The sequence below is a fragment of the Rhinopithecus roxellana genome, chromosome 21 (genome assembly GCF_007565055.1).
Source record: "Rhinopithecus roxellana isolate Shanxi Qingling chromosome 21, ASM756505v1, whole genome shotgun sequence".
Classification (NCBI taxonomy): Eukaryota; Metazoa; Chordata; class Mammalia; order Primates; family Cercopithecidae; genus Rhinopithecus; species Rhinopithecus roxellana.
In genome coordinates, this window is record NC_044569.1 from 21,909,925 (window position 1) to 21,918,306 (window position 8,382).

Below are 8,382 nucleotides of genomic sequence, written 5' to 3' on the forward strand. Positions count from 1 at the left end.
TCTTCACATAGTAACTACAGAGAAACCTCCTGAGAGATTGCTTTCTGATGAGTTACTTCATCACACAGAATTCCACCCTTCCATTCTTGGAACCGCTTGCTAACACTGTTGTCGTAGGTTCTGCAAAGGTATATTTGGGAGCACATTGAGGGCTTTGGTGAAAAAGTGAATATCCTCACATAATAATTAAGGAGAAGCTTTCTGAGAAACTGCATTGTCATGTGTGAATGCAACTCACAGAGTTACACGTTTCTCTTCAGTGATCAGTTTGTTAGCACAGTTTTCTAAATATCTGCAATTAGATTCTTCATAGCGCAATGAACCTTACGGTGACAAAGGAAATATCCACAGATGAAAACTAGAAAGAAGGTTTGTTATAAACTTCTTGGTGATGTGTGAATTCATCTCACAGAGTTACACTTATGTTTCGTGGAGCAGTCCATTAACACTGTCTTTGAGGAAGCTCAGAAAGCCTTCCTTGGATCACATTGAGGACTACGCTGATAAACGAAATTTCTTCCGTTCAAAACGTGAATGAAGCTCTGAGAAACTTCTTTCTGATCTGTGAGTTCATCTTACACACTTATACAATTCAGGAAGCAGTTTGCTAACACTCTTTTCGTGGAATCTGCAAAGTAATATTTGGGAGCCCATAGGGGCCCATGGTGAAAAAGGAAATATCCTCACATAATAACTATGGAGAAACTTTCTGAGAGATTACTTTCTGATGCGTTACTACATCACACAGAGTTCCACCCTTCCCTTATTGGAACAGATTGCTAACACTGTTGTCATGGATTCTGCAAAGGTATATTTGGGAGCACATTGAGGGCTATGGTGAAAAAGGAAATATCCTACATAATAACTAAGGAGAAGGTTTCTGAGAAACTGCATTGCCAAGTGTGAATGCAACTCACAGAGTTACACGTTTCACTTCAGTGATCAGTTTGTTAGCACAGTTTTCTTTAAATCTGCAATTAGATACTTCGTAGCGCAATGAACCTTAAGGTGACAAAGGAAATATCCACAGATGAAAACTAGAAAGAAGATTTCTTAGAAACTTCTTGGTGATATGTGAATTCATCTCACAGAGTAACACTTATGTTTCGTGGAGGAGTCCGTTAACACTGTCTTTGACGAACCTGGAAAGGGCTTCTTTGGATCACATTCATTCCTACGCTGATAAAGGAAATTTCATCCGTTCAAAACGTGAAAGAAGCTTTCTGAGAAACTTCTTTCTGATCTGTGAGTTCATCTCACAGACTTATAACTTAGACTTCAGGAAGCAGTTTGCTAACACTCTTTTCGTGGAATCGGGAAAGTGATACATAGGAGCCCATAGGGGCCATGGTGAAATGGAAATATCCTCACATAATAACTATGGATAAACTATCTGAGAGATTGCTTGCTGATGTGTTACTTCATCACACAGAGTTCCACCATTCCCTTCTTGGAACAGTTTGCTAACACTGTTGTCGTGGATTCCGCAAAGGTGTATTTGGGAGCACATTGAGAGCTATGGTGAAAAAGGAAATATCCTCACATAATAACTAAAGAGAAGCTTTCTGAGAAACTGCATTGCCATGTGTGATTGCAACTCACAGAGTTACACGTTTCTCTTCAGTGATCAGTTTTTTAGCACAGTTTTCTGGAAATCTGCAATTAGATACCTCATAGCGCAATGAATCTTACGGTGACAAAGGAAATATCCACAGATGAAAACCAGAAAGAAACTTTCTTAAAAATTCTTGGTGATGTGTGAATTCATCTCACAGAGTTACACTTATGTTTCATGGAGCAGTCCATTAACACTGTCTTTGAGGAACCTGAGAAGGGCTTCTTTGGATCACATTGAGGCCTACGTTGAAAAAGGAAATTTCATCCTTTCGAAACGAGAGAGAAGCTTTCTGAGAAACTTCTTTCTGGTCTGTGAGTTCATCTCACAGAGTTACAAACTCTGCCTCATGAAGCAGTTTGCTAACACTCTTTTCGAGGAATCTGGAAAGTGATATTTGTGAGCCCGTAGGGGCCCATGGTGAAAAAGGAAATATCCTCACATAATAACTACAGAGAAACTTTCTGAGGGATTGCTTTCTGAAGTGGTACTTCATCGCACAGAGTTCCACCTTTCCCTTCTTGGAACCGTTTGCTAACACTGTTGTCGTGGATTCTGCAAAGGTATATTTGGGCGCACATTGAGGGCTATGGTGAAAAAGGAAATATTCTCACATAATAACTAAAGAGAAGCTTTCTGAGAAACTGCATTGCCATGTGTGAATGCAAGTCACAGAGTTACACGGTTCTCTTCAGTGATCAGTTTGTTAGCACAGTTTTCTGGAAATCCGCAATTAGATACTTCATAGCGCAATGAACCTTACGGTGACACAGGAAATATCCACAGGTGAAAACTAGAAAGAAGCTTTCTTAGAAACTTCTTGGTGATGTGTGAATTCATCTCACAGAGTTACACTTATTTTTCATGGAGCAGAGCATTAACACTGTCTTTGAGGAACCTGAGAAGGGCTTCTTTGGATCACATTGAGGCCTATGCTAATAAAGGAAATTTCATCCGTTCAAAACGTGAAAGACGCTTTCTGAGAAACTTCTTACTGATCTGTGTGTTCATCTCACAGACTTATAACTTAGACTTCAGGAAGCAGTTTGCTAACACTCTTTTCGTGGAATCTGGAAAGTGATATTTGGGAGCCCATAGGGGCAAATGGTGAAAAAGGAAATATCCTCACATAATAACTACAGAGAAACTTTCTGAGAGATGGCTTTCTGATGTGTTACTTCATCACACAGAGTTCCACGCTTCCCTTCTTGGAACTGTTTGCTAACACTCTTGTCGTGGATTCTGCAAAGGTATATTTGGGAGCACATTGAGGGCTATGGTGAAAAGGGAAATATCCTCACATAATAACTAAAGAGAAGCTTTCTGAGAAACTGCATTGCCATGTGTGAATGCAACTCACAGAGTTACACGTTTCTCTTCAGTGACCAGTTTGTTAGCACAGTTTTCTGGAAATCTGCAATTAGATACTTCATAGCGCAATGAACCTTATGGTGACAAAGGAAATATCCACAGAGGAAAAACAGAAAGAAGCATTCTTAGAAACTTCTTGGTGATGTGTGAATTCGTCTCACAGAGTTACACTTATGTTTCGTGGAGCAGTCCACTAACACTGTCTTTGAGGAACCTGAGAAGGGCTTCTTTGGATCACATTGAGGATTACGCTGATAAAGGAAATTTCATACGTTCAAAACGTGAAAGAAGCTTTCTGAGAAACTACTTTCTGATCTGTGCGTTCATCTCACAGACTTATAACTTAGACTTCAGGAAGCAGTTTGCTAACACTCTTTTCGTGGAATCTGGAAAGTGATAATTGGGAGCCCATAGGGGCCCATGGTGAAAAAGGAAATATCCTCACATAATAACTAAAGAGAAGCTTTCTGAGAAACTGCATTGCCATGTGTGAATGCAACTCACAGAGTTACACGTTTCTCTTCAGTGATCAGTTTGTTAGCACAGTTTTCTGGAAATCTGCAATTAGATACTTCATAGCGTAATGAACATTACAGTGACAAAGGATATATCCGCAGATGAAAACTAGAAAGAAGGTTTCTTAGAACCTTTTTGCTGATGTGTGAATTCATCTCTCAGAGTTACACTTATGTTTCGTGGAGTAGTCCATTAACACTGTCTTTGAGGAACCTAAGAAGGGCTTCTTTGGATCACATTGATGCCTACGCTGACAAACAAAATTTCATCCGTTCAAAACGTGAAAGAAGCTTTCTGAGAAACTTCTTTCTGATCTGTGTGTTCATCCCACAGACTTATGACATAGACTTCAGGAAGCAGTTTGGTAACACACTTTTCGTGGAATCTGCAAAGTGATATTTGGGAGCCCATAGGGGACCATGGTGATAAAGGAAATATCTTCACATAATAAGTACAGAGAAACTTTCTGAAAGATTGCTTTCTGATGTGTGACTTCATCACACAGAGTTCCACCCTTCCCTTCTTGGAATCGTTTACTAACACTGTTCTCGTGGATTTTGCAAAGGTATATTTGGGAGCACATTGAGGGCTATGGTCACAAATGAAATATCTTCACATAATAACTAAAAAGAAGCTTTCTGAAAAACTGCATTGCCATGTGTGAATGCAACTCAGAGAGTTACACGTTCTCTTCCGTGATCAGTTTGTTAGCACAGTTTTCTTGAATTCCGCAATTAGATACTTCATAGCGCAATGAACCTTACGATGACACAGGAAATATCCACAGGTGAAAACTAGAAAGAAGCTTTCTTAGAAACTTCTTGGTGATGTGTGAATTCATCTCACAGAGTTACACTTATTTTTCATGGAGCAGAGCATTAACACTGTCTTTGAGGAACCTGAGAAGGGCTTCTTTGGATCACATTGAGGCCTACGCTGAAAAAGGAAATTTCATCCGTTCAAAACGAGAAAGAAGCTTTCTGAGAAACTTCTTTCTGATCTGTGAGTTCATCTCACAGACTTATAACTTAGACTTTCTGGAAGCAGTTTGCTAAAACTCTTTTCGTGGAATCTGGAAAGTGATATTTGGGATCCCATAGGGGCCCATGGTGAAAAAGGAAATATCCTCACATAATAACTACAGAGAAACTTTCTGAGCGATTGCTTTCTGATGTATTACTTCATCACACAGAGTTCCACCCTTCCCTTCTTGGAACCGTTTGCTCACAGTGTTGTCGTGGATTCTGCAAAGGTATATTTGGGAGCACATTGAGGGCTATGGTGAAAAAGGAAATATCCTCACATAATAACTAAAGAGAAGCTTTCTGAGATACTGCATTGCCATGTGTGAATGCAACTCACAGGGTTACACGTTTCTCTTCAGTGAACAGTTTGTTAGCACAGTTTTCTGGAAATCTGCAATTAGATACTTCATAGCGCAATGAACATTACAGTGACAAAGGAAATATCCACAGATGAAAACTAGAAAGAAGCTTTCTTAGAAACTTCTTGGTGCTGTGTGAATTCATCTCACAGAGTTACACTTATGTTTCGTATAGCAGTCCATTAACACTGTCTTTGAGGAAACTGAGAAGGGCTTCTTTGGATCACATTGAGGCCTACGCTGATAAAGGAAATTTCATCCGTTCAAAACGTGAAAGAAGCTTTCTGAGAAACTTCTTTCTGCTCTGTGCGTTCATTTCACACACTTATAACATACACCTCAGGAAGCAGTTTGCTAACACTCTTTTCGTGGAATATGGAAAGTGATATTTGGAACCCCTAGGTTTCCATGGTGAAAAAGGAAATATACTCACCTAATACCTACAGAGAAACTTTCTGAGAGATTGCATTCTGATGTGTTACTTCATCACACAGAGTTCCACCCTTCCCTTCTTGGAACCGTTTGCTCACACTGTTGTCGTGGATTCTGCAAAGGTATATTTGGGAGCACATGGAGGGCTATGGGTGAAAAAGGAAATATCCTCACATAATAACTAAAGAGAAGCTTTCTGAGAAACTGCATTGCCATGTGTGAATGCAACTCACAGAGTTACACGTTTCTATTCAGTGATCAGTTTGTTAGCACAGCTTTCTGGAAATCTGCAGTTAGATACTTCATAGCGCAATGAAACATTACAGTGAGAAAGGATATATCCACATATGAAAACTAGAATGAAACTTTCTTAGAACCTTTTTGGTGATGTGTGAATTCATCTCACAGAGTTACACTTATGTTTCGTGGAGTAGTACATTAACACTGTCTTTGAGGAAACTGAGAGGGGCTTCCTTGGATCACATTGAGGCCTACGCTGATAAAGGAAATTTAATCCGGTGAAATCGAGGAAGAAGCTTTGTGAGAAACTTCTTTCTGATCTGTGAGTTAATCTCACAAACTTATAACTTAGACTTCAGGAAGCAGTTTGCTAACACTCTTTTCGTGGAATCTGGAAAGTGATATTTGTGAGCCCATAGGGGCCCATGGTGAAAAAGGAAATATCTTCACATAATAACGATGGAGAAACTTTCTCAGAGATTGCTTTCTGATGTGTTACTTCATCACACAGAGTTCCACCCTTCCCTTCTTGGAACCGTTTGCTACCACTGTTGTCGTGGATTCTGCAAAGGTATATTTGGGAGCACATGGAGGGGTATGGTGAAAAAGGAAATATCCTCACATAATAACTAGAGAGAAGCTTTCTGAGAAACTGCATTGCCATGTGTGAATACAACTCACAGAGTTACACGTTTCTCTTCAGTGATCAGTTTGTTAGCACAGTTTTCTGGAAATCTGCAATTAGATACTTCATAGCGCTATGAACCTTACGGTGACAAAGGAAATATCCACAGATGAAAACTACAAAGAAACTTTCTTAGAAACTTCTTGGTAATGTGTGAATTCATCTCACAGAGTTACACTTATGTTTCGTGGAGCAGTCCATTAACACTGTTTTTGAGGAACCTGAGAAGGGCTTCCTTGGATCGCTTTGAGACCTTCGCTTATAAAGGAAATTTCATCCGTTCAAAACGTGAAAGAAGCTTTCTGAGAAACTTCTTTGTGTTCTGTGTGTTCATCTCACACACTTATAACTTAGACTTCAGGAAGCAGTTTGCTAACACACTTTTCGTGGAATCTGGAAAGTGATATTTGGGAGCCCATGGAGGCCCATGGTGAGAAAGGAAATATCCTCACATAATAACTACAGAGAAACTTTCTGAGAGATTGCTGTCTGATGTGTTACTTCATCACAAAGAGTTCCAACCTTCCCTTTTTGGAACCGTTTGCTAACACTGTTGTCATGGATTCTGCAAAGGTATATTTGGGAGCACATTGAGGTCGATGGTGAAAAAGGAAATATCCTCACATAATAACTAAAGAGAAGATTTCTGAGAAACTGCATTGCCATGTGTGAATGCAACTCACAGAGTTACACGTTTCTCTTCAGTGATCAGTTTGTTAGCACAGTTTTCTGGAAATCTGCAATTAGACACTTCATAGCGCCATGGACCTCACGGTGACAAAGGTAATATCCACAGAAGAAAACCAGAAAGAAGCTTTCTTAGAAACTTCTTGGTGATGTGTGAATTCATCTCACAGAGTTACACTTATGTTTCTTGGAGCAGTCCATTAACACTGTCTTTGAGGAATCTGAGAAGGGCTTCTTTGGATCCCATTGAGGCCTACGCTGATAAAGTAAATTTCATCCGTTCAAAACGTGAAAGAAGCTTTCTGAGAAACTTCTTTCTGATCTGTGAGTTCATCTCACAGACTTATAACTTAGACTTCAGGAAGCAGTTTGCTAACACTCTTTTCGTGGAATCTGCAAAGTGATATTTGGGAGCCCATAGGGGCCCATGGTGAAAAAGGATATATCCGCACATAATAACAACAGGGAAACTTTCTGAGAAATTGCTTTCTGATGTGTTACTTAATCACACAGAGTTCCACCCTTCCCTTCTTGGAACCCTTTGCTAACACTGTTGTCGTGGATTCTGCAAACGTATATTTGGGAGCACATTGAGGGCTATGGTGAAAACCTAAATACACTCACATAATAACTAAAGAGAAGCTTTCGAAGAAACTGCATTGCCATGTGTGAATGCAACTCACAGAGTTACACGTTTTTCTTCAGTGATCAGTTTGTTAGCACAGTTTTCTGGAAATCTGCAATTAGATACTTCATAGCGCTATGGACCTCACGGTGACAAAGGAAATATCCAAAGAAGAAAACCAGAAAGAAGCTTTCTTAGAAACTTCTTGGTGATGTGTGAATTCATCTCACAGAGTTACACTTATGTTTCGTATAGCAGTCCATTAACACTGTCTTTGAGGAACCTGAGAAGGGCTTCTTTGGATCACATTGAGGCCTACGCTGATAAAGGAAATTTCATCCGTTCAAAACGTGAAAGAAGCTTTCTGAGAAACTTCTTTCTGATCTGTGTGTTCATCTCACAGACTTATAACTTAGATTTCAGGAAGCAGTTCGCTAACACTCTTTTCGTGGAATCCGGAAAGTGATATTTGGGAGCCCATAGGGGCCCATGGTGAAAAAGGAAATATCCTCACATAATAACTACAGAGAAACTTTCTGATAGATTGCTTTCTGCTGTGTTACTTCAACACACAAGAGTTCCACACTTCCCTTCTTGGAACCGTTTGCTAACACTGTTGTCGTGGATTCCGCGAAGGTATATTTGGGAGCACATTGAGGGCTATGGTGAAAAAGGAAATATCCTCACATAATAACTAAAGAGAAGCTTTCTGAGAAACTGCATTGCCATGTGTGAATGCAACTGACAGAGTTACACGTTTCCCTTCAGTGATCAGTTTGTTAGCGCAGTTTTCTGGAAATCTGCAATTAGATACTTCATAGCGCAAT